The sequence below is a fragment of the Hoplias malabaricus genome, chromosome 11, assembly GCF_029633855.1.
Source record: "Hoplias malabaricus isolate fHopMal1 chromosome 11, fHopMal1.hap1, whole genome shotgun sequence".
In the NCBI taxonomy this organism is placed as follows: Eukaryota; Metazoa; Chordata; class Actinopteri; order Characiformes; family Erythrinidae; genus Hoplias; species Hoplias malabaricus.
The window spans coordinates 30022343-30050151 of NC_089810.1; the positions used below are offsets into that span (position 1 = coordinate 30022343).

At 37.8% G+C, this 27809-nt stretch overlaps 1 protein-coding gene across 1 annotated transcript in view; it reads left to right on the top strand.

Annotated features, from left to right (window-relative positions):
* The first annotated feature begins 2375 nt into the window (after positions 1-2375).
* LOC136709778 (tyrosine-protein kinase CSK) overlaps positions 2376-27809 on the top strand; it is a 45475-nt gene continuing 20041 nt past the window's right edge. Inside the window, exon 1 of the mRNA XM_066685275.1 lies at positions 2376-2545. The gene's annotated coding sequence lies outside the window, so the exon portion shown is untranslated. The remainder of the gene's footprint in view (positions 2546-27809) is intronic.

The following is a 27809-nucleotide window of genomic DNA, read 5'->3' on the forward strand; positions in this document are numbered from 1 at the left end:
AGCAATCGAGAACATATTTCTCCCATTCTGACTTCCTGTATATTTTAGAATTTATTTTAAGATCTCATTCTTTGTTTATAAGTCTTTGAATGGTCTATCTCCTATTTATATTTTTGAACTGTTGCAACTTTTTCAAGGTCACACAAATCTGCTGATCAGCTTCTTCTGGTAGTCCATGTATCTAGGATGAAGCACAGGGCTTTTGCAGTTATTGCCCCAGCATCTTATTTTTATTCTTTGTTTTTTGATCCTTTATGAGAGTTACTCATATGTCTGTTTTATGTTATTTATTGTTCTTCTTTGTTTTAGCTGTTGTCATATGCTTTGTTTCTACTATATTTTGTTGGACAACACTTTGGTCAACAATTGTTTTTTTTTTTTTTAATGTGCTTTAAAATTAAATTGACATTGACATGGACATTTAACTCAGTGTACGTTCTATGTTCCAGATGATCCTAAAATGTCCCCAGTGTGACTTACAAGAAACTGTGGTAATGATCTGTAAACTGACAAGAAAGTAGCACTTTCAGTTTGATTATTGCTGATTGTTACAGTATGCAAAGCATGTCGGGAGGTGTGTGTGTGTGTGCTATCTTTTGCCTACATCTATTCTTCCCTTGTTCTGGGAGATAGAGATCTCTCTGTTATTTACTGAATAGTTCTTTGCAGGCAGGATATTTGAAATGACCAAGGTTTGTAGACAACCCTTGTTCATGAATTGATTTTGTTACTGCTTAATCGTTATCAGGGTTGCGGAATGTCAGGAGCCCACCCCGGAATCACTAGGTGCAAGGCAGGAAGGCAGCCTGCACAGGACATCCCACTTTTTATGGGGCACAGTAAAATAATATATATTAGGTTGTGGAACAGTGGAACTGTGTTCTCTGGAGAGATGGGGCTCCATTACGAACCTCTGTTGTTCAGCCCTCAGGAACGTGGTATTTAAAAGAGCATAAGGGCTGATGTGATGCTGCCCCCAGCAGGTCACATATAAATTTACCATCTATAGTCTGATCTTGTTTCTCACCTCTCTCTCTCTCTCTGCTTTCCTCTGCTTATTCCTTTAAGCTAATAGTATTTAGCTTAAATAGTAAAATAAAAGGAAAACTATGTAATGTCCTCACTATTACAAATGTGTGTGTGTGTGTGTGTGTGTGTTCTCATTCTTCTCATTCTTAACCTATTCCATCTTATTTCCAAAATGGCCCCTTTGTTTCCTAAAGATTAAAAACAGCACCATTAGAAATAAAGCAGAAAAAATAATCTATGATTCTGATTATTTGAAAGTGAAACATTTGGAACATGGTGTTTGTAATACAATGACAGAAGTCATAAAGTTAATTTTTATCATATGCATTAAACAAATTTAGCCTCAAGAGGGAGCACGCCACTTTTTCTTTAAATATAGTCATAAAAATGCTTTGAGTTTCTGCAGCCAACAGGGGGCGCTCATTATCAACATTGAAAATATATTGTATAAATACTAGGCTCATTATAGACTACTTAGCACCTCGTAATAAGCCACACTCTTTTCATTTTATCAGCTCCACTAACCATGTATTTCTATATTTACAGACAGCAGTCCATCTGTTGCTGTACATACTTTTTTATTGCTCCCTTTTATCCTGTTCTTCACTGTTCTTCACTGGACCCGCACAAGACCTCCACCACATAATAGGTATAATTTGGTATCTGGATCATTCACAACACTGTAGTGAAACTGATGTCGTGGTGGTAGTGTTTTTCATGTACTTTGCTAGTATGAGTGGATCAGACAGCAGCTACTGCTAGAGGTTTTAAAGTCCTTTGTGTCACGGCTGCACCAAACAAAAATATCCAGGCAATAGTGTCCTGGGTCTACTGATGAACGACTAGACAAATTGTGCAGAGACTTTACATCTGACTTTACATCTTCAAGGTGGATCAAAATGGTGGGTGTATCTAACAATGTGGACAGTGAGTGGACTCAGTTCTGGGTCCCCAATCATGGAACTGGGTGGATCCTCATTACACCAGAGAATATATAGTGATGGAAAACATTAGACCCCACCCCAGCGAACACATTGCATTGAGGTGGTGGTCACTTGTTTGGTGTTGCCTCAACAAAGTGGGTGTGTCTAAGAGAGTGGAAAGTGTCTAACAGTGTGGACAGTGAGTGGACTCATTTCTTGGCCCCAAATTATGGAATTGTGTGGAAACTCATTACACCAGAGAACACATTTCAAATGCTGAAATGTATTAGACCCCTCTAGCCAACGCTTCTTAATTGAGTTGGTGGCCTACTGGTGCTGCTTCAACTGCTTCAACTGCTCAAACTGAATATGCGCGATTGCGCATGCGCCAAAGAAATCCCACTGACATGTTGGAGGGTTTGCGCATGCGCGCTGAGCGCCGCAGCGGAGCGGAGACCATTTCCTCTGTGTGCGGGGCCTTTGCGGCGGAGTCAGTGCCTTGTTTCGGGTTCTTTAGTCTGTGGATGTTTCACTGGACGCGGAGCGGTGTTTTAAAACCATTTTAGAGGCTCTTCCCGACGACATTCCAAGCGGTGAGTTACGCGCGTTTGTTTTTTTTTTAGTTGAGAGAGAACGGGGTTCTCATTCGCCAGCGTCCTGCGGGAATTTTCCCTTCCACCTTAAATGGGAAGCAGTTATGTTCTTGCGCCTGAGGCTCCAGAATGTAGCTGCTGCCCATTTAAGGTGGAACCTTAATTTTCAATTAGAAGCCAACGCGACTCTTAATTACAGCTGTAGGTGTGCGTATTTTTTTTACATTGTATTTTACAGTTAATTAAAGAGAGCTTTATTAATGAACGGAGTTTATTTAATCACATAAGTTTAACTTTATCGTGTTTTTGTTTTATTAGCTTGCTATGGTTAACGTTGGCTAACATCCACATCCCTCCTCTTTCTGATAAAACATACTAAAATGGATATTCGTCTGCCGTTTAGAAAAATCCAGAAAAACTGCATTTCTTTGTCTTTATCTGTTTTTTAGCCACAGAAAAATCTTCACAATCCATTTTCTAATCTGATAAATACAAGTATGTGCAGATAATGCATTATTTTCCTTAGGTCTGAGCAACAAAGCTGATAAAGATGTGCATTAAACTTGATAGAACAGCACTACTTGCTTTGCTGGTGAATGGGTGAACGTGGTGTGCAGATTTGGACACACTCGAGGCGTGGCTGGCTTCACAGGATTCACAGCAGCATAATCTTATTTTGATCAATGCAAAAAAAGAAACCCCACAAAGCTGTTTTTTAGTTAGGTCTTCAGCACTTGTTTTGCATAAATGTATGTTTACAAGCATCACCACATTATGTACTGTAATGCATTTGTCAACTTTCCATCCCTAAATGTAAAGGAACGAGGTCATATGATTCTCTTTCAGGCATTGATTTGCATTCAACTGCTAATACCACAGCATGTTGCATGCTTAAGTTTAGTTCTGGTCATTGCTGAATTCTCACCAGATCAAAATCTTGGCTCAAGAACTTGTGGTGAGTCAACAGATGTGGTTTGTTTGCATTTGTGGCATTAAATCAGCCCATGACAATGCTTTTTGTATGCATATGATCAGGTTTAGCCATTGCAGATCTTTCTCCAGGTTGAAAATCATGTTTTTCCACCTGTTTTATGCCGTGACAAGTGGCTTGACTGCATTTATCACATCTCAGACTGACAGAAATACAAAGTGTTACCCAGAAATTGAGAAATGAAGTGAGAGAGAGGCGTAAGTTTAGCCATGTGTTGTAAGAGAGGGATCCTGATTTTTTTTAAATTTATTTATTTATTTTTGGCATTCTGGAATCCCAGAGGTAGCCGAGGAGCCAGACAGCAACATGCGAAGTGTCCGTATGTTGTGTCTGAGCCCTGCATGTCCTTATGCCAAGCCCCCAGGCCCCACCTGGTGCATGCAGACGAGGCCCAGGAAAGATCTGTTCAAGTGTTTGTTCCTCTCACGCCTAGTTAGTCTCAGTTCAAACTATTTTAAAGCATTTTGGTGAAATGCATATCCTTCATCAAAAAAGAAGTGTTTGGAATTTTTAATCTGAATCAGTATGAATTGGTATCTCTACAATTTCCTTCCATGCCATGACACATTTCTGAGTGAAAAACAGTATCAAGGATGTGTATCTGAGTTAATAGAGTGTTTTTAGTGGAGGTAGATATGCAACATTGTATTTATGGTTAATATTATTTTGCCTCATCCATTGGTACAGTGACATTATCAATACTAAGATCTTTTAAGGGTTGGAGTAAAGCTTTGCTTTTTGATAGAAGATTATTTATTATCAAGAAACTTTAAAATGTCTTTGAAATGATGAATTGTCCTTAACTGACAATGACTGAGCTAACAAGAAGTTTTAATATAAAAGCTGCACACTCTTTAATATAAACTTAGCACAAAAAGTAAGGAAATTTGTGTTTGGTAAATTAATTCTTTTTTGTAACAATGCTTCTTGGCAATAAATCTGATACCATTGGAAAGCCTGTTAATTTCCCTTTTAAATAGTGCCACATTTGTAAGGAACATGCATTTGTGGGATGAGCAGTAGAGCTGAGTATGTGGGTTGCGCCCATGAAAAATTTGCCAAACCTCTCTGCCAATGCCAAACAGCTTATTCTCTTATTGACTCATTTAGTGTTTGGTGGACTGGATAATTGAAATTTGAAGAAACAAGACATATTGGCAAATTAACAAACAGGAGCCTCAGTAGTGTGTGGAAGAACCATACACAGCCACAACAGCCTCCACCTCTTCCTCACGCTGGTCACCAGCCTGGTCACACACTGCTGTGGGATGGCATCTCATTCTTCAACCAGCATTTGTCACAAGTCAGCCAACGTGGTTGTGTTGGTCACTCTGCCACAAACAGCGCGCCCAAGCTGATCCCACAAGGGTTCAATAGGGTTGAGGTCACGAGCTGGCAGGCCATTATTTTCTCTCCATTCCCAAATTCTGGAGGTAGTCTCTGATTAAACCCCACTCTGTGGGGATGAGTGTTGTCATCTTGAAGGATAGAGATCGGTCCCAGACTGTGGAGATATGGATTTTTTAAATATATAAAGAAATACATTATTATAACTGGAATTAATTACAGGTTGGATTAGATTCTATAATTTTAAAATAAAATTGTAAATTTGTCAGTTCAGTAGATATGTCAGTATATATGTATTTATTTATTTAAACATGCATATTAATAATGTGTTAATTACATAGTTTTTAAAATAAAATCTAATGATTAAATCTGTTTTGACCCTTCAGGGTCAGTGGGCCAGACTAACTCAGATCTTACACAGCACAGGGTGTTGTGTAAGCCATGACACCATGCAAAAGCAGAATTAACCCCAACACAGAAGTGCAATCAGGAGTCAAATACATAGTTTTACTGAATGTAAGTGGCTATGTCTGCTCTTGTGTGATCAATGTGTCAATGTGCCTACTGTGCTGTTGAGCCAGTCAACATGTAAAGATTGGAATTGGGGTGAATCCTATTTAACCCTTTAGCCCTACCCCTCCTCTTTGCCTATTTGTAGGGGTGTCGCAATTCTTGCTGAAAAAGAGGGGTAGGGTTGAGTGGAAGTGCTATTTCCACTCGTTCTCACCAACACACAATGCTTGTTCTCTAACATATTCACTGGTTTCATATAAAGTACCAGATTCAGTTCAAAATACTCCTTGTTTCTTACATAGTTCTAAATAAACTTGCTCTTTTATTCATGTCTGCCCTTCTCCATCCCTACAAACCCACTTGCACTCTCAGGTCTTTTTCAGCTGGAATGCTTACTGTCCCTCCTTCCAGCCTTCACAGCTATGGTGATCGGGCTTTCTCTAGGTCTGCTCTGTGACTCTGGAATATTCTTCTCCTCTAGTCCATAATTTTCAACTCTCTCTATATTCAAATCAAACATCAAAAAATACCTTTTCTCCCCTGCTTATAATATTCCTCAAACCTAATCTATTCATGCTCGTGCAGTACTGTTTGTTAATGTTTTGTATAATGTATCTGTATGCAAATGTTTTCTCTGTCTTTCAATGTTTAAGTATTGATTATTGTATCTTTGACTTCTTGAAAAGCTTTATATAAATATAATTAATTATTATTATTAATTTTATTATATAACACTTTACTGAGATTTTACATGGGCGTACTTCAAATAAAGGGCTGTGAATGCATTGTGAATCATCAGCAAAGTGATGGTGCAATATTGGAATTCCTTACTACACTACGATAACCATTGTTTGATCTTGGTTTAATGTAGTCTTAATACATTGTCTTTTTGCTTTATAACAAGCATAAAACATTGCTAATATTTTGCGTATTTTGAATATCTAGTTCCACCTTAAATGGCAAATTACATTTTGGTACCTGTGGCAAAGCAATTACATTTTAGTACCTGTGGCTACTGTAAAATGTAAGGTGGAACTGGACATTTCTAACAAAAAGTGGGCAAATGAGCAGCTAAATTCAGTTTCATATGACAAAGAATTGTGTGTGGGTTAAAATAAATGATTGTGGAAGGCACTACAACTTGTAACTCAGTTTCAAGGGGCAAGATAACACTTCAAAACAAGGGGTAAAATTAAGACCCAATTCACCCATAGCACTGCACACGGACTTTGATTGGTCATGTTGATAGATTTAATTGTACATTTCATGGTACTTATTATCTGCAACAATGAAATAAAAAAATACATCATAATTGAGTAGTAATTCATTCATTTTAAAATATGAATAAAACGTTTATTCACATTTAATATATTACAAATATTCCTCTGTAAGCCTACTTATATAGCTACTTTAAATTACTATATTTTTCCTTGGTCCAAGAATATTATCAAAACAAAATTGTGGCTTTAGCCACAGCTTATGGCAGCTTACTTTCAAGGCTTTTAACCATAGTGACTCCTGGATTGCCTTAGTTGTTGAAATAGAAGCTGTTTTCACATTTTGGTATAACATTTTACTTGTACATCCTCAAAGTGTTGATCTGTCTGCGGTGATCATAAAGCCTGTTTTGTTATATTCTGATAGATTTTTGTTCTCCATTCACTTCTGTTTAACTTGTGTCCCTTATAGTGTGACATTATTAGATGCTGATTGTGATCTGCAGTGATGGCACATTTGAGTGCATATTTTTAAACCATTAATTGCTTCCTGCAGTTATAAAATATGCAACAATGACAAAAGGTTGTCTAAGAAACTCGAGTTGCGAGTGACCTATTCATGCAAATGTGCTCCACTTAAAGCTCATACTCCACGCACAGCAGTAGCCTGAGCTTGCTGTCAATATCTCGACTGTGGAGGCTGCTTGAGTGAAGTGTGGATAAGGCAGTGAAGTCCAGGCTGGAACCCCTGGAGGGAGCTCAAGTCTTGAGCCCTGGGGTCATTTTAAAGCTTCACATGGGCTAATTTCTTCTTTACTGAAACCCATGTAACTATAATTTGAACGCTGTCAGTATTGGATTATTCCAATTTATGTAATATGAGTTATTTAATGTTAAATTCAGTAACAATCGATATTTTCTAAAGTCTAGATTCTATTCACGATCATATATTAAGGAAAAAATTGACCATGACTAATTTTAGGAATATATTTGAGTGAAATTCACCCCCTTTAAAGATGATGTTTGCCAATTATAGCCTTTGAGTTTATGGTCGTCTTGCAGCTCTATGTAAAGCTTGGCCTGCTTTATATAGTTTATTTGCGGAATGAAACAAATGCACGTGTTCTGTAGATATAAAAAGAGTTTTCAGCTTTTTCTGATGAACTTAAGTGGATTGTAAGGCTAAAAGTGAACTTACCCCATCATCCGGTACATGTCATGGTCATTCCTTTCTTTTTATTGTGCTGAATAAAGGATTTCAGATGCATTTAAATTACATGCTGTGTGTCTCTGCCTGACATTTAATCCGATATGTGGTCACCCAGGCCAAAGTATTGATTGAAAAAGAGTGTAAATGCAGCAGATATCTTTTTTTTTTTTTTTTTGCAAGATATCTCTAGCTCCTCAAATGTCAGACATTATATTCTGAAGGAGCCGTCGACCTCTACCACAGGAATGGTTTGCACTTGTTTTAGGTTAGATATATAATTTGCAGTGTAGTAAGCAGCATCAAAAATAAAAAATGTTTAAGGACAGAATGCCTCTGAAATCCCAATTTCTCCATTAATACTAACCAGTAGTATAGTTATAGTTTACCAATGTAAAAGTTGATTATACAAAAATCCACAATGCATACTAAACTAATATGGTAATTATGGCAAAAATGTTTGCCTCTGTTCCAAATACTGCTCTACTTCCTACATAGGGCCATTCACAGATTATTAAACTAGTGCTACTACACAAAATTGCCCAAAATAGGCTATTAGAGTGTAAGAGTAGTGTTTCATTATCAGAAATTCTGTGTACTGCTTTTGTACAGAAAGCGTTACTTTATGAACTACACTGTGCACTACAACTGTAGGGAGATATTTAGCCTTTGAAAAGAAAAATGGCAAATGGCATTGTGATGGCAGCTTGGTATAGCATGTGCTGTCTTACTATCAGAGCACAGATATTTTTCCTCCAAACTGAGGTTCAAATCACACATATTTAGAAGATAAAGCCTCATACCTGTGAGCGCAAAGTTTAATGAAGTTTTAATAAAGTCTACTCCTCCTCTCTCATTTAACCAAAACTCACAACTGTGGTGGGCTACTGGGCTTGTGTTTTATTCCCCACCAATTTTTACAGTGTGATGTAACCAGTTTGTGAGCTTCCACAGCGTCTCCTCCCTGTGGCTCTCTTAAATGCACACGAATTATTTCACGCAATTCTTTGGCATGTGCTTAAATTAGTCAGAATCAGAACAGAAATTTGACACACAACACGTCAAAATTTAGATTCTGTACACAGTTTTAAATACTGCAGTGTACGGTATTAACATTATTAAATTAGGGCTCTTAAAGAACACTAACTGCTAGATCTTGTGGTTTATCACATAACCATAAAAACAACAGTAAAGTAAAATCCCCCCTCCCCCCTTTGTCCTGTACATTTAGCAACTGTTTGTACCTGAAGATGCTCTATAGGAGCAGTAATAAGGTTGCACTTCATTTTAGCACGGAGGCTCTTTAGTCTCCAAAGCTCTTAAACTCTTCGCATAAATCCCCTAGTGTCCTTTTTAGCTGCATATGATTATTGTTTTGAGACAACAGCATTCTGTCCCCAGTGAGACTGACAGTGGCACAAAGCCATAACCCCTTCTTCCTGCTCTTTCTCAATGTGTGCAGCTGCTGTGTGTGTGTGTGTGTGTGTGTGTGTGTGCGTGCGCACATTCAAACCCACTATCGTTTCTGTGTGCATGTCAGTGTGTGTATCCAGCAGAATGAGGGTATTGTGAGTTGACGTCGGGGGCAAGAAATCCAACGGATGCCTCCATCTGGCCAACGCCTGGTCAGCCATAATGCCACTTGAGTGTCCTGTTCACCAAATAGACAACAACAACACATTTAAAAATGGGCTATGCAGTAAACCTATAGTATCGGCAAAACCTGAAAGCGTTAAAAATATAGAACACAATAATGAGCTTTTTTCAGATGGAACAATCGTAACATCATAGGGTCAAATTGGTCAAAATAAAATCTGCCATCCTTCAAGTTTATAGAGTTATTTCATTGGGAGGATTTGATGGAATTCAGTAATGGGAGCACAAGGGATGTCAGCTGTTGATTTTGGAAGTGTTTTGGATCATAAATGCCACTTCAGCTCATCAAGGGGTTTTGATGGAGCTCCAATACCCTACAGAACACACTTCCACTGCATACTGCCCAATGTGTATGAGACCTATGGTTTGTAATGTTACCTCGCACAGGCATATAGGATAGTGGCGTGTGTGTGTGTGTGTGTATATATATATATATATATGTATGTATGTATGTGTCTGGGGATGTTGTTAGGCACTGTATCTTGACATTGTGTTGAAAGTGTGTCTGTAAATGATATTGTATAAAGTGTGTGACATGCAAGTGTGGTGATGTATGAAAGTGTTGCCCTTTTAAGGCTCTGTAATGTCAAATCAAATGTATTTGTATAGCGCTTTTTACAACTGATGTTCACAAAGCAGTTCTGGTAAGACAAAGACTTGACATGAAATGTAAAGAATGTAAAAGATGTAAAAATAATGGCAGTGTTTCCCTCTTAAACCTCTGTGGGCTGTGGTCAGGGAAACCTTTTTCTTCTTCTGTTGTTTCTTTGCAGTTTAAAAAGAAGCTGAAGTTTTGGACACTTATTACAATACAAGTGTGTGTGTGTGTATTGTGAGAGTGTAAATGGAACTTGAAGTGATGCACATTGCACCTGTATGAGAAACAAAATCTATGAACTATGAAACAGGCAAAAATAATATCAGAGTAAAACTGTAAAACTGTCTTCTGCTTGTTTAATGGCACCATTATTTGGGTGAGGTATTGTAAGTTTAGTAGTGCATTATATTCAGGACAGGGTGTGGTATACAAATTTTTGTCCCCTTTCTGAAACGGCTCATTTGAATTAGTCTAATAAGTTCTAGATAACTCTCCAACGACATGAAATAAAGGTTATTTCCTTCTCTGAGGACACAGCAATGGTCAGAGTCAGCTGTCCAATGATAGACGGATGTGAAAACAAATGCCGTAGCTACTGGAGCCACCATATCAATGCATATTTTTAGACAGGCCTTTATGGTAAATAAAGTAACCCAGTGGCAGAATACAATCATGCTCATTGTTCTTATAGTTGTTCAATAGTCAATCTCGTACACTAAAGCTATCCTGGGGGCCAAGGGGTGGTGGAATATCCAGACAAGCAGGTAGCCTTTAGATTTTGTCTCTCCCCCCACCTTGTTTGATGAATAGTTTGTGTAGTAAATATTTTTTTTTCCTCTTTAACAATGACTTTCTCTGATGCAGTGTAATGAATAGCCAAGTAGTGATGTCTATTCAAATACATGCATCTGTAACAGTTAAGAGTGCTTTGAACCGTTCTGCAAGTGTGCTCACATATGCAGTGTGTTTGCTTTGAGCCATTTTCACACGAGACCACCATCGTTTGAGTGAGAGGTTTTATCTCATTCTTGTTGTGTAGAAATAAGGCAGGCCATTTTGGGTGTGTGTTATTCCCCCTACATCAAACTCCCTCTGAAGAGAAGCGGATCAAACAGCATGAGTCAATAAAATGGAAATAAGAATGCAAAGCAAACAGTCGTAACTGCTGCTCTGACACTTTCAGACGTAAACACAATCATTAAAAAAACATACCCTGCAAAGCCGTTTACGATGGGAAAGCGCAGTTGGTGATGGAGAGTTTGCAGTGAGCTGTTTCAGGTGGGACGTCCGTATTTCCATTTCATCAAAGATGATCATATTTTCAAAGTATTAAGGTATAATTTAACAAAGCAAATACGTCATGAAGGTAAATTTGAATTTATTTGCTGGCTTCATTTGCAACATTTTCAGTTCCAGTTTACTGCAGTTACGTTCTGGTGCTCGGTTGAGGTGGATGGGGCTTAGTAAAAACACACTTAGAATCACAAGTAGGGGAAACTCTTACTCATACACTCGAAAATAAAAATTTACATTATAATATGTATTTTACACTGTGAGGTAACACTGATAGTAAAATCAGTATTATGATTAATTGACAATATACCTCAACTACAATTTTGTTGTTGTTTTTTGCTCTCATAGTTCACTGAAAGGCTTGTATTGTACATATGTTCATATTATATAGATTTTTTTTATCTCATGCTGCTTGGGAGCTTGTCAGCCTTCTTTGGTACTTGATTTACTTCAGTTGCTTGGTCAGCCTCAGTAGGGCTAGACAATAATTCAATATCAATATATATCACAATATAAAATATTTCAATAACAATATGATTAGATTTTTTTCAACACATTTTCAATATTTCATTATGCATTATTTATGATAAGGATCTTTCATTGATTGATGTACATTACAGGGCAGTTACATGTCATCAGTTCAGTGCAATCAATTTAAAACTTCATATTTACAAAGCTAAGGGGTGTCGTTTTGTCAATGATGTCATGTTTCTTATATGTTCTTTGACGTTTTTCAGTGGATTTAATGATCTGTATTTCGTGTTGATATCGGAATTATAATCATATCGACCAAAATCTAGAAATTTATCGCGATATAAATTTTGTCCATATGGTTCAGCCCTAAGCCCTAAGTGTTTAGTTTCTCCTCCATATTGCTTCCATGTCTAGATTGGATGGGACAGAATCATGTCTGCATCAAGAATACATGCACAGTAGTGTGGTTTTAAGGGCACATTACATGAACACACAATGGGGGGGGGGGCATCTTAACAGAATTAAAAGAAATTAAATGTAATTGATATAGGCAAAATTATTTGTTCGATTAGATGTTCTGAATATGAATATCATTTAATTTTCAATTAAATGTCCAGCCCTAGACTGAGACGAAACGATGATGCCGTAACATTCCTTCTCGCATTGCTATAAAAATAATCTGAATGTCCAGAGACACATTTTCAAAGGATGCTTTGGACATTCTGAAATGCTGAATCCAAAGCTGGTCTGAAAAGTGGCTGTACACCGTGCTCCACCAGAGCTGTCTGTTGCATTTGCGCACTCATGGGTATGGAGGTATATTGTTGGGGTGGTATGGACATCACTATGGGGTTCACTGCTCATCCTCATTACAAATCAACATTAGTGATTTTTTGTTTTTTTGGGATGGAAACAGCTTCTGTCAGATTTTGTTCACAGATTTAGACACAAACCAAGCTTAACTGTGAAAAAAAATACTAGAACTGTTAAAAGAAAAATACTGTAAGTTAAAATGTGTGTTCTGGATGAAATGGGTAGATGTGTGGTAATGAAATGTTTTAATTCTAACGAATCTGTAATTGGTTAAAAAAAATAAATTGAAAATTATATCATGCACTTGAGGCCAAATAGTTGTTAATGCTAATTAGAAATGCTATTCACTGAATATGATGAATGGTTTTCTCTGTACTGCTCTGCCTGAATTAAGCAGAAAATCCTCACATCTCTGCAACACTCAGCAGGCCTCCAGGGGCTATGACCGTCTCTTTTTACAACATTAACCTTGGAGCTGGAATGAAGCAGCTGCACTGCGAGATTTCATTTTGCTGAATGTGTGTGGGCATTGCACTGCACCTTTGTGTTGATTGTGGTCTCTTTCATTTTCATAGAATAATTCTCCTGTAAGTTAGAGTCTAAACCTGGTGTATATTATTTGATGCCATAAGTTAAAAAAAAATCACATTCCACTTTTATGCAAAATTGAGTTATGAAAGATGAGTGCTATCTGGAGTAGTTTGATTGGTTTTTGTTTCATAATTAGACTCCACATTTCTTCTCACATGTAAACTGCAAACATTCATAACTTTCTACTGTAGTGATGCACACTACTGCCATTTGAGGTCTAATAGCTCTATAACTATGATCAGTCATAACATAATGACCACCGCGTTTTCTGTCAGCTCTACTGACCACAGAAGAGCACTTTGTAATTTTGCACTTAGACTGTTCATATGTTGCACTGCATACTTTGCTCACACTTTTCACCCTGTTCTTCAGTGGTCAGGACCACAAAAAGCAGGTTTGATGCAGCGCTGCATTGATACTGATGTAGGCTTTTTCACAATAATTACATTGCCAGTTTATCATACAATATAGGGAATACAATATAGAGTTTTTTTATTATTTTTTTTTTAAATAACAATTATTTTTTATTATTAACATAATACATAATAATGCACATCCAGTATTTTAGCTGATAAAATTGTCCTACATTTTTTTCCAGTTTTTACTGGAACACTAGATTGATCACAAAAAAACGGTCATTATGACTGGCCTATACTGACATTGTTGTGGTAATCCTGTATGAGCTGTAAATGGCTGATTGGTTTGGCTTTAATTACGTATGTAGATATTTGCATATATCTGACAGCTCTACTTAGCAGCAGGGGTTTCAAATATTGCAAAGCTTATCACAATCGCAGTGTGCTACAGTTCGACCTCAATAATGTGGAGGGTTTTTATTTTTTTTCCCGCTCAGTGTTGTATTTAGGAATAACCTGTGTCTTGCTGTTGTCGTATGATTTGAAGATTTTAACTCTGAGCTCTCAGCTCAGACGTGGTTCATTTCTTTCTCTCTCTCCCTCTCTCTCTCTCCCTCTGTCTCTCTCTCTATCTTGTGAGTTTCTTTGTGTCTTCCTTCCTTTTTTGTTTTAATCTCCTGATTTCTGTTTTGAACCGCAGTTGCTGATAAACTGCAAAGCTGCAAAATGGTTTTGCACTAGCTCTGCAGAGATCTTTACCAAGCACAAAGCAAGAACTCTCATTCTCCTGCTTCTCTCTCTCTTGTGCTCTGAATAACGACTGCATCTCGGAAGAGTTCATGCTGATGACATTAATTCATCAGGGTCTGGTTGCCTGAGGCTCTTACTAACAAAGTTAGCTTGATAAGTTTGAAATAAGCTTGATGTGGATGATGCAGCTAGAGTTGGCACAGACATGAGCCAGATTTGAAATCCTGATGGGGCTGAGGAATGTCAGCAAAAATTCATTACGACCTTCATTTAATAAAAAAATATCATTGTCTTTTGTAGATCAGTTTTGAACAGATATAGTAGGCAAAATGTGGGAATTGTAATTTAATACATCCACCTCATGGAATCAGCTTGTAGCTAGCTCGCTCAGTCACACAGTCATTTGCCTGTTGCTAACAACCTGGATCATTTGATCCTCTGTTCAATCCTCACAAGGTATCAGTAGCTTTTTATTTATTTTTTAAAATTATTTTATCCATTTTATAACTCTAGCTCTGAATTATGGTTAAGCTGGTTGTAATGATATAAACCAGGGTTCATCTCGATTTCAAATTCATACAAATCATTTACTATGGAAAATGGCCTATACCCAAAAATGAGGATATTCATTAATAAACCGCAGAAAGTGATGTAAGACGAGGAGCTGCAGCTAGCATGACAAACCTGTTGTGCTACCATGCTGCCGCCGCACTATCTCAGTAATCCAAAACATAGGTGTTTTCACATATCTCCAGGTGTATGCAGGTGGATGTACACATGCAGAATTATGGCACAAAACATGCATCCCTTCAGGGTCCCACCGCAGTGGTGCGCCCCATTTAATCTCTGGGACTTGTATTATGTTCTTTTATTTTACACTGTGCTAAAATGAAAGATAATACAGTATTATGAAGAATGTTGCCACACCTCAAGTTTAAAACACGGAAGCAGCAGCAATGCTAACAAGGGCAGGAATGAGGTGTGGGGCATGCTAGTGTAAGTTAACAATTTCGATCTTGTATTTATGTCCATATCCTGGAGAATGAAAACACAGTTCATATTCAGTTTATTGCATTGTAAACATCTGTGAAAGCTCAAAACTCAACTCATATTGTAGTCAGTTCAGTAATTGTAATCGAACAATTGTTTACTAGATATGATGAGTTCAATTTGGATGAAGACCTGTCTGTTTGAGGCTGATGACCATTGCATCGCTAATAGGATATTAGAATCGAATCGGAATCATGCATTTGACCAGTAGGACTCAGCTGCTAAATAAACAAAGCTGGAGAATCTTATATAAATGTTCCACAAAGGTTCAATACAAAAAGGTTTGAATTGAAATGAACTGAACGGAATGGGGAATTAGCCTAATTGTTCATTCACACAATGAGGATCTGAATACATTTCCCTTATGATGAGTATTATTTAGCTCGGCCTACGCTTGTCTGCAGTGGTTATTATGGCTCCTTGCAACAGCATGTCTACATTTAAGTCATATATTAGTATGCCTGCCTTTTTTTGTTAAAGTCTTGTGCTTACAGAAACAGGGATTGCTGTGTTCATTTTTTGAAAACATTTTTATATTCTTAGTATTTAATTTACCCAGTTCATAAATTAATCAGCAGTATTCTTTCACATTAATAGCAGCAAGCCTTTCTTTTATGTTTCGGCCTTTTGTATTGGATGCTTCACATCCCCTCTCAGTGACAGCCCTGTTAATGACTAATGCTTCATACAGAGAATGTTTCTCTCTCACTTGCTATTTCTTGCTCTACCTCTCGCAATATCTTCCAGCCTTCTCTTTTATCGCTCTTTTTCTACTTCATCTGTCGCACTTCCTTATTTCTCTCTCTCTCTCTCTCTCATCCATTTTCATCTATTTATTTATTTATCAGTTGAGTCCATTTATGATGGTAATAGCAGCCTCTTCAGTTTCCTCTTCGTTGTTTTTTTTTTAGTTCTTTAGCAGTGAGAGGGGGAGAAGGAGAACGAGAGTGATTGAAACTGAAGCTAGGGTTGTGGGGAAGCATGAGTGAGAAAATGAATTAATTAGAGTATTAGGCAAGAATAAGCCTTTATGGCTAAGATACAACATCAATGAACTAGGAGACATTTTGTAATTGCATTTTTCTGAGGTTTGAAATTGACCATATGCACCACTTGTACACTAGCACAATGCTGAAATCCTCAAGGCTACATATCTACAGCAAGTTTAAAATCTTCTCAATAGAGTGGAAGTTGTTACTGCAGAAAATGTCTGAAACTTTGACGTAGAGTACATATAGAAACCCACATGTTTTGAATGTTATTATGCTAACATTAGCTGCGAGCCCACACTGCTGTGACAGCAGGCATGAATTATAGAGCTGCCATCCCTGAGGCACACTTCCACCAGTACTGTAACTCTGTGAATAATTAAAAAAGCTACTAAGGTCTTCCATTACCAAGCAGCACTGCATTTCTCGTAACTCAGTTAAGCTGATACATATCGTCTACTTTCCAGCAATGCCATTTGTGTTTTTGGCTTTAACCTCAGCCTCTGACCTAAGATTCCAAAGATCATATAAGGGCACAAAGGCTTCAAGGAACACTACGTACAATTTTAACTTATAATTACAGCTTGAGAATTGTTGTGATGATTAACTGACCTGTAAAAGGATAATAGTCTCTGTAGTTTCTACTCTGGACTCAGCACTGCTGAAAATGCACTTGAGGAGGGTAGGGAACCACCTGTTCCCTTCCACTCCTCACAGATTTCAGTACAGTGCTGTAAAAATGAATTATACTAGGAGGAGCACAAGGAGCAAAAACCCCAAATCTTACCTAGTGTTTCTATAAGCATCCAAGAATTTAGGAAAGTTTAGAACACTACCCAGTAAAATCACTCTAACATCAGATATGACATTTGTGCATTTTCAGTTATTATTATTTTTTAATCACTGTAATTTTAAGGTTATAAAGCTGTTTAATCTCTGGCTAGTGCAGCTGCTCATGAAGACAACCATTGGCTCAGGAGTTTTAAAATTCTTTTCTAATTTTTAACTTCTTTTCTGTTGAATTATTAGGGTATGTTTCATGGAAATTATATGTAAATGAGGTTTAACCAGGGACAGAATTTTCTCTTGGGGTGAAACTTCGAATCTGATTTGTTTTTATTGAAGTATGATTAATGAGGGCAAGTGTATCTCTCTCTTCATATGCTGCTCTAAAATGCATTTATAAAGAGAAAATTCCAGTATTTCTGAATGCAGGTGCAAGCTCAGAGCAACCTGTTGTATTAGAATGTGTTGATACTGGAAACTAAGCATCTCCCTGTTTTGTTTCGGGTTTGTATTACACTCTGTTAAAGGAATAGTCCAGCATTTTTCAGCCATGCCTGTATTTACTGTAATGTGTACCACCCGCAATGATTTCGACATGCCTACTTTTACCCGTAAAATACTTTTTATTTTGGCTATATTACCAAGTGAATATCTTCCATTTTACTTTGGATCTGTGTCATTCCTCTAATTTTCTCTCTCTCTCTCTCTCTCTCTCTCTCTCTCTCTCTCTCTCTCTCTCTCTCTCTCTCTCTTTCTCTCATACTCCAGTGTTGCATGTGGCCATTAATTCCCTAAAATCGCTTTTCACGGCTCGCGCACCTATTCTCACATATATTTGCAGAACTCCTTTGTCGCACATACTCTTAAACCCTACATTCTTCGTTTCTCCTTTGACACTTGGTATTCTATCATTCATTCCTCACTCCAGCCACAGCTCTCAGACTGTCTCCGCCTCTTTTCTTCTTGCCAGGAATTTCCGTTGTAGTGACTCCCTTTCTCTGTCCCCGTCATATCTCTTTCTCTCTCTCTCTCTCTCTCACACACACACACTTCTTTTTTAGCTGTCTGTGCTTTCACTTCTCCCACTGACTCTCTGTTCTGTCTCTCGTTCACTCTCATATTCGCTGTTTTGCTCCTTTCTCTTGCTTTTCTTAATCTATCATTCTTTCTCTCCCTGTCATTTTCTTTCTCTTTTATTTTGCAACACCTTTCTCTCTCTCTCTCTCTCTCTCTCATTTTATATATATATATATATATATATATATATATATATATATATATACGGACACGGAGCTAGTGCGCACATTAGAAGGATCAGTAATATATGACAGCATGGAAATTAACACTAGTGTGAATGCGTGTAAAATACACACACATCCACACACACTTGTCTGAAACATTCACGCGTTGTCACCTGGGAATGAGCTAGGTTCTCTATAGGGCTCAGTAATATGCACTAAATGATTGATTACACAGTTGTGATTGTCATTATTCCACTCACTGCATATTGTACTGATTAATCAGATATATTAATCATATTAATATTTTTTTGAGGAGTATATGTATTTAACCACAGTGGTAACAATGATTCCCAGAGTTTTTAGGATATTTCACTCTCTTTATTCTTCTCATTTCTCATTTATACACATTTCTTTTTTTCTGTTTGTTTTTCTCTCTATTACTTTATCTTCTGTCTCATTTTCCTGTCATTATCTGTTTTCACTGTCTCACTATTCCCTCCACTTTTACTGTTTCTGTTCTCATTTCTTCTTTCAAATGTTTATCTACTTGTCCTTTCTCCCACAATCGTGCCTCTCTCTCTCTCTCTCTCTCTCTCTCTCTCTCTCTCTCTCTCTCTCTCTCCTCTTGCTCTCCCTCCCTCTGTGTGTGCTGGATTACAGACAGATGGTAGTAGCCCTTTCAGAGGACGATGAAAAAGATCGGGGAGAACAAGTTCTTAGATAAAAAGCTGGCATGTAGCAGATGGCTGAGACAGGGCCCAGGATTTTTTATTTATTTTTATTGTTTTGAGGGTGGGTGGGATGGAGGCATTCCTTTCCCTCTATATCCCAACCCAGAGACCAACACACCTGCAAAAAAACTGAGAGATGTATGAGTGCAAATCTGTAACATCATATGAGCTTGACATTTTGATTGATACCTTCAGATTAAATGCACAATTCTGATATTAAATATATATTTTTAGCCACTCCTTGTTTTCACCATATTACAAAATGTATTATATAGACTGCTGAATTGTATTGAATCTGGCAGTTCTGTTAAACCTTGAGTTGTCGGAAAGCTGTTTTCACAGTGAATGAGGCTAACACTTCTTAAAGGGAATGTCTATGATTGTGGGGAAACACAGTTCTCTCTGGTAGTTTACAGAGAGAAGCTCCACATGTTTTATGATGGAACAATGTGTTTGAGGGGAAAAACAACTTGTTTGTACATGGCTGAAGTTTAACTGGTCTGTAAGTTTTTATTTATTTTATATATATTTATCACTGTTTGAACTACCACAGAAACTCATTTGTAACTCAAGTTGTTTAGTTTTGTAGCACTTTCAGTAATGCAATTAACCGTCTCCCAAGTTTGGAGACATTTACACTTTGAGTGCTCCAACACAGCAAAACGGGGGGTAGGTGGTGGTGTCCTACTGTACACTGAAAGCTACATAGTGCAGTTTCTACAGTGCTGAGTCCAGAGTAGTAATTAAAGAGGCTCTGTTCTCTCTATTACAGATCAGTGGAACATCACAATGATTTTGAAGCTGTTATTGTAAGTTAAAAATACTACCTTACAATTCCATATTTGGGACACTGTATAAAACTTAAATAAAACCCGAAAGCATGATGTGCAAATCATATCATAGTCACAATAGAACATAAAATACATGTTCAGAGACAGGAAAAAAACAGCCTTTCATCTGTTTCGCTGGTTATCAGTGGACATGCCTACTAGGGTTGGGTCGTTATATTGTGTACTGCCGCATTTAAAAATGTGCACGGTATCCCAAAATGAGAGCGTTATGTTTTGTGTCTGACTTAAGTACAAAGTCAGAGTTCATTTATCTGGGAGCTCATGTCACCTTCTGAAAACAGATGGGGAATAAAACACAAGCCAAGTATTCCACCACAGTTGATGGTGTTTAGCACTGAGTTTGTGTTAAATGAGAGAGGAAGGAAGCAGAAAAAAATAGACAAAAAAAGACCAAATACTCAGAAGACCCTTTACTTGACTTTGTGTGATTTGAGCCTCAGTTCACTGGAAAGATATCTGTGCTATGATGTGGTAAACCACAAGTGCCTGTTAGCTGGCCAGCTATGTTTCTAAACAGTGTAGAGCCGTCTTATTCTGATAAGTTTCTAACTCTAACTCTAAGTTTCTCCTCCAGAATCAGTTGTTGAAGTTTGCTCGCTTAAAAAATTGCTTTTTATTGTCAACCCTTGTCTGTGTGCACTACCGGGCTGTGGTGAGTTGAACTGCACAGCTCAAAAACTCCGAACTCCCTTCACTCGAGATATCCCTAGTGCCTACTGCTCTTCTTTTGGCCCAGTAAGAAAGGTTAAAAAAATGTTTAACATTATATATCATTCACATCCACACCGTGGATCCCTATAAAAAATGTTTCGCAAAGCACAGTGTTAAGTGATGCACATTCCGTCTAGAAACAGATTTTACATTTCTGTTATTTCTCAGGTTCCAGTGCAGTTGTGTTGAACTTCCACAGAATCAGCCTTGCCATTGTGAAAATGAAGAGTTGAGAATCGCTCTTCTGGAATCTGTGTTTGTCTCCGTCTCTGCGTGGAGTCCTGGAGCGCATCTCTTAGTGCTGTGTGAAAGATCAAAAACATCGCACTCATTAGCACTGAAACTTCTATCATCCCGAGTCACTGTTAAAGCTTCATTAGGGCATACTTCCTGCAGCTACTGAGATGTTCCCATCAATTAACTGCTGCAGTCTCCACCTTTCAGAAGTCATCAGTTTTCATATTTGTCCAAACTGTGCAGACACGCTAATTGTGAACATTAATTCCTCAGTGTCATTGTGAATAGGAATGTGTAATGTGTAGCAATTAGTTCAGGGTGGGTATTTTGACCATCCAATTAATGCTTTTATTGTTATTAATATTTTTGTAGTAGAATCTCCCTAAGCTCTTAAGGGTCCCCAATGTCTTAGCCCCATTTGGATTGAATTAGATTTTCAGAGGGATGTCTATAATAAAATTATTACATGTCGCCTCTGTAATACAGCTCTTATTTGGATGGCATTAGAAAACTTGAATACATCAGAGTTCTAGTTACCACATTGTCTGGTCACATGATCACAAATGACGTCCTAGTTGAATTTTATGACATGAACATATAAGAAACACTGTATACCTTCAGCTGCCATTAAAATAATTCCTTTTATTAGCCTGCATGATCTCGCTATTCTTATCAATTTTATTTGAATTTTTTCTTTTCTTTTTTCTGATAACGTCTGGAGAACTTTTAATACATTTACCAAGTAACTTCTTTAGCAATTCTTCCATATTTATATTGTTTCACTACTCAGAAAATATTTTGTGGGAGTATCTATGGAAAAAGATGCTCAGAGGCTAAATACGGTGCACAGCAGTGCCCAGACTCCTAGTGATTTGTATCTGGACTGGATTGAAATGATCAGACAGCTGCTGAGTTCAGAGAAAAACAGTAGGTAATTCAGGCTGTAATTTTCTCTGAGAACGCCGGAGCTGACGTGGTTCATTCGGACAGAAATAAAACCAGAGAGGCCCCCCGTAAAAAAGAGAGAATTACCACAGGACCACATGGAAATTTTATCTCATCCAGATAGGGTTTTATTTGATGATATAATTTCCTATTCCAGTCATCAATGCATCTCCTAAAACCCAACTTTTACTAAAAAATATATAATTAGATTAAAAAAAAGTCCTTAAAAGTGTCTTGGATTGAACTCTTCTCTTGCATTCGTTATGCACCGTAGATCTATTTATGTGCAAATAGTCCCTCAATCTGCATGTGCACCTCCTGTTCGCCTGCAGCTTGGGATTTCCAGCTCACCTACGTGTCTCTCTCTCTCTCTCTCTCTCTCTCTCTCTCTCTCTCTCTCTCTCTCACACACACAGACCTCTGCCTGTGTACTGCTTTACTAGTAGAAATAGAAGGCTATACAACAGTGGGAGTTTCACAAATTTCCACTAAAACTCCCAACAAATTCCCTACTAAGTCCAAGCAAATATCAGGCAAGTCCCACATCCCACAATATCCCCTCCAGTCTTTATGCTTCCTGCCCGTCTCAGAGCCCTGCAATGCCACTGCTGCCGCCGGCGTTATTCATGCCTCTGGAGCTTCTGTTACTGCTAGCTCTGTCCCTAGAGCTGGGGCCTGCAGCTAAGTGCTGTACATGTCCCAGCAGTAAAAGTTTAAAAACTCATGAAGCCTCACCACCTCTCCTTTAGCAAATTTGCAACTGGAAACACTGTGTACTCCAACACACATCTACACCTGACCACTCATCTAGCGTCTCCTCTGCTGCCTTCTTCATAGCATTATGCTAATGATTTGAAAATTGCCCCCACCGAGCAATCTGATCAGCTTGGTTCAAAATTTCACTCGAGGGGTGGCACAGTGGCGCAGCAGGTTGTGTCACAGTCACACAACTCGAGGGACCTGGAGGTTGTGGGTTTGAGTCCTGCTCTGGGTGACTGTGGGGTGTTTGGTGTGTTCTCCATGTGTCCGGGTGGGTTTCCGCCGGGTGCTCTGGTTTCCTCCCATGGTCCAAAACCTCACGTTAATAGGTGGATTGGCAAATCAAATGTGTCCATAGGTGTGAGTGTGTGAGTTGCCTGTGTTGTGCCCAGTGAATCCGGGTAGGCTCCAGACCCACTGCGACCCTGAACTGGATAAGCGGTTACAGACAATGAATGAATAAATGAATGAATGAATCTCACTCAATGCATTTTCTAGCATATAAACAACACGTCACGGACATTTCAACATAATTAATCACTTGATTTCCGCTGGAAGGAGATTAAGGCAGTAAAGAGGGAACATTTTAAGTTCATATAAGTTCTTATCCTCTTTCCCAATTTGGATAACTTCATAAACATTTCAGAACCTCTGGCCCCTACCTGTAGCTATGGCCAGTGCTTGTAGCAATAACAGTGTCTATAGCTGTGAATGTTATATTTAAGCTTAAAATTAAAGACATGCTTGTAATGTAGCCACAGGAAACTCAAAGTTAATAATGTAAAAAATGTACTGCCCCTGCCCAGTAATCAATGACTCATTTATACTGACCACTGTTTACTGGACCGTTGCAAAATTCAGCTTGTGCCCCTCCAGACTGGCCTCTTGCTGCAGCATAAACATGTGCACAGTCAGTGCCAGGATTTGCATAGTCATTAAGGACATATTTCCATATTTTTTTGGCTTTTTATTTTTTGCATTCCACAAACAGTGAACTATGCTACCTGTGTTTTCCCTGTTTTGCTATGCTAAGCACTAACTCAGCATGTCTCTGAAAGTGTAGGGGATAGAAATATGAATGCAAAAGGCATTTAAAAATGTATTCATTTTTTGTTTTTATTTGTAGAAATATGTGAAATGCGCTGCAAACTGTGCTGGGAGTAAGTGCCAGTTGCAGCTTCACAAAATGTCATTTGTTAATCATTGGCCTTTGCAAATAATGCCACATTTTAACCAGTCCCTGTTTTTTTGTGGTCTGAGCCTCCCCACCCAAAATAGTTGCAGATGAGCTTCCAAAGTTCTTAATAAATCTATGTTTTCAGGGAATTTAACAGAAGTTAAATATTTTGTTCAGAGTAATTCTAGCTCCTTTTTTAGCAATGTCATGTTGGCAGCTTGTCAGTGTGTTTCAATATATGGCAAATACATATGCATTTTATTAAGCACATATGTTCTGATGTGAATAAGTATAATATTGACATTAAATGGTTATTAATAACGTTTCAATTTAAATGACTGTAATTACTGCAGTTTGAAAAACTTACAGCATCAACCAAAGTTAGGAACAGTTTCCCAGTGGCTCTAGCACTTTGTCTCACATAACGTTGGTTTGATTTGTTTCAGAGGAAATGTGGCACAGTGACAGCCACAGTGTGGTGCCCAATTTTACCATCCTCTCAAGATTTCACTGCTTAAGGACTTTTGAGGTGAGATTGGGCACCACACCAGAGCTCCTGAAGCCTGAAGAAAAAGCTTTGTAAAGCTGTTCTGAGATGCTTTCTACCTTAAACAGAGTTCAGTAACATTCTGCTGCCAGAAGTTCCTCCTTAAATGGTTTAATGTTAATTTCAAATGCATTCTGCTTTATGTTTTAGAAGCTTTTTAATATAAACATGCGTCTTTAAAAGGGGCCTTAATTTTGTCTATGCAGCAAATATTTCCACAAAAACAACAAAATTGAGTTTTAAAGCTATACTGTTAATGTCACATGACTTTTACATCTTTACTGGTCTAAAAATGGACTGCAGAATTGTTGTTAATTTAGGTCTACAGTAATCCCTCGCTACTTCGCGGTTCATCTTTCATGGATTTGCTACTTAGCGGGTTTTTTCAAGGGGTCTTATGACCGCGATATTGCCTAAAAATATCATTTACAAGTATTTCTTGCGTATTGTTCATGTCCACGTGTGTGTGTGTGTGTATATATATATATATATATATATATATAATTTTTTTTTTAACTATTCATTTAGGTCTATTTTTATTTAAATAAAATCAGTGCTGCTTTTATGTTGATGATAAATCCCTGAAATGATTTGTGTATCATCAGTAGGTTTTGAAGTTTTAGGAACATTTTAAAAATATGGTGATAATACTTATAACCATTATAAATTTGGCCTGAAAACATTCTGAAAACATTGTCCATTCCTAGTGTGTCTATTTCACACTATGTATCCATATTATCACAAAACTGGTATATTGTGTATATAGTGCAATCCTAGGTCAACTTATAAGGTATTGTCCCGTCTACTCTGCTTCTGTCTTAGTGCTCCAAGCTGGGCTTTTAGTGGGCAGATCCTAAAAGGGCATTTTCTACTGGAAGTTGGGCCTCGATTTTCAGGCGGCACAGGAAGGAAGTGAGGTCATGAGCTTGGCACTAGACTTAACGCTGCTGGGGTCCTGTTTAAGCCCTGAGACCTGTTTAAGAAACTGCAGCTTTCGGGGTCGACCTGCTTAGATATGCTGGTTCTCGGATTAGTACTTCCTGGAAATGTATATATGTCAGCACTGAACAATGAACTACTGTTTTTTAGAATTGAAGTATTGCAACTTTCCACATTCAGTTATGTCATTATTTTTGTCACTAACTGATTGTGTTGGTGTGATTATAGTTTGTATATATTACAGTGTGTATATATTGTTACACAGCATTTCAAAGGTGTTTTTATAATAATTTTTTAAATTTAAAAGTTTGAAACCCTTGAAATATTTAATGTAGGAAAACAAAAACATTTTAATTATATATATGTTTATGACAATATTCAAAAGAGATTTCAGTTTTAGCCCAAAAATAAGTGTGGGTTTTATGGAATGTTGTTAGTAACATCCCAAAATGGATTCGGTTCAGTCTCCACCATCGGTTCAAGTCATTTTATCTTCTTTTTTACATCTGATGGCATGCATTTTATGTGGTTGTGTTGTGTGTGTATGTGAGAGATGTTAGAAAGGCTAGGGGAAGATATGGTTGTAATGACTGTCATTTAGAAACGCTGGATGGCACTGAAAGGTGATGGGCGTAAGATTTCAACGCAGCTGTTGCTATGGCATCGGCAGCAGGCGGTGAGGTGCTGATGATGCACTGATGATGATGACTCTTGTGGGATGGAAAAGTGGGGGCATGTGTTTTGAGAGAAAGGCGGTTGCATCTTTGGTACTTCACCAAATTGCTATTTTCACATACATTCATACACACAGGTTCAATCCTTATATACAAATACAGGACACTGAGAACATGGGCTCCTTTGAAGCTGGCCTAGAGAAGCGTTTTTTGATGTATATTGTCTTTTTGTGTATATATATTTTATATATATATATATATGTATGTGTGTGTGTATGTGTGTATGTATGTGTGTATGTATGTATGTGTGTGTGTGTATGTATGTGTGTGTGTGTGTATGTATGTGTGTGTGTGTGTGTGTGTGTGTGTGTGTGTGTGTGTATATATAAGAAATAAGCATCCGGTCTGGACTGGAGATCTTATGTGCCTCAGCTGGTTGGTCTTATTTTTGTTGATCACCCATTTTTGGCTGATGGCTTTAGTTGCTGCCACTATTTGAGAATGTTTAACCATCACCACACACACACACATTGGTTAGGGTTTTGTTCTATATTTGTCTTTGTCCGTTTGCAGCAGTCTGCAATTAGAATGCTTCCTGTTTCAGTGCCGGATGCCAGTAAGAAACACACACACACACTCTCCCTCTCATGTGCTTGACATGACATTAGAATGCAGTGTGCTGGGTGTTAGATGATGCACTGTAGTGTTTACTCCAGTTATGATGTAGTTACTTATATGTAGAGGTGGAAATTATTGGCATAACACAATATTTCATCAAATGGATGCAATCCACTTATATAAACAACATCAAAAACCCTGTGAACTCTTCCTGTTTATTCAGCATTTAGTCTTAAATACTTTATTTTATATAATACACACATACCTATTAAATCTAATTAAAACAGCTCTCTTTGTAATGAAGCAGGCTGCTGGTCAGGGTTTCTTAGGATTATATTATATCCAATATTGTTTATAATCAAAAAGTATAATGATGCACAGAAACGTTAATTCCCCCCACCCCTTGAGGTCTGAGGGAGAAACATTCTATCATTTTTTGGTGGAATTCATTTAATGTTCCAACAGGTTTGACCGAAAATAATATATTTATCTTTTTTTCCTGGCTTGATCTCAGTTAGCTGAACTGTATATAAAGTGTTAAGATTAATTTATCATTTTGTTAATAATATTCACCAGGTTATGGTTGACCCTCAGTCTTGGTTTCCATAGTGTCCATGGTTTAGGGCTAAATATAACTCACACTTTATGATATTTTTCGGTCAGCTTCTGGGGGGGATGTGGTTGTTACGTGGTCTAAAATGTGCCATTGCCACCCCCTCCTGCTTACACTCTGGTGGAAAAACTGCGTCAGCTTCTTCACAAGCCCTCTCAAGGGGGTTCGGTTCACTCTCCCACTTTCACTTCCTATATTCTCAGCAGGAACAGGCCCAACTCTGTTCCCATAATGCACTGGAGCATGGCACAGAGGTCCAGGCTGAGGCACAGAGGGCCCTTTTTTCTGTTCATTTTCAGCATCATATTTAAATCGTTCATGCAGTAACAGGCCACATATTCAGCTTTTCAGTCAAACCAGAGACAGCCTTTCAAAGTCTTGACAGTACATGATTGGAAAGTTACCTAAAAACCATTTATAAAGAAATTAAATTAAAGACTTCTCTCGAGGGGTTTAAAATTTGTCAGAAAGTACATTTTGGTTTTATTTATTTATTTATACATTTATTTACTTACTTAATTTAATAAAATATTGAATAGTGACACAAATTTATGTACAGATATTTTAATGCTTAATCTGACTTTTTTGTA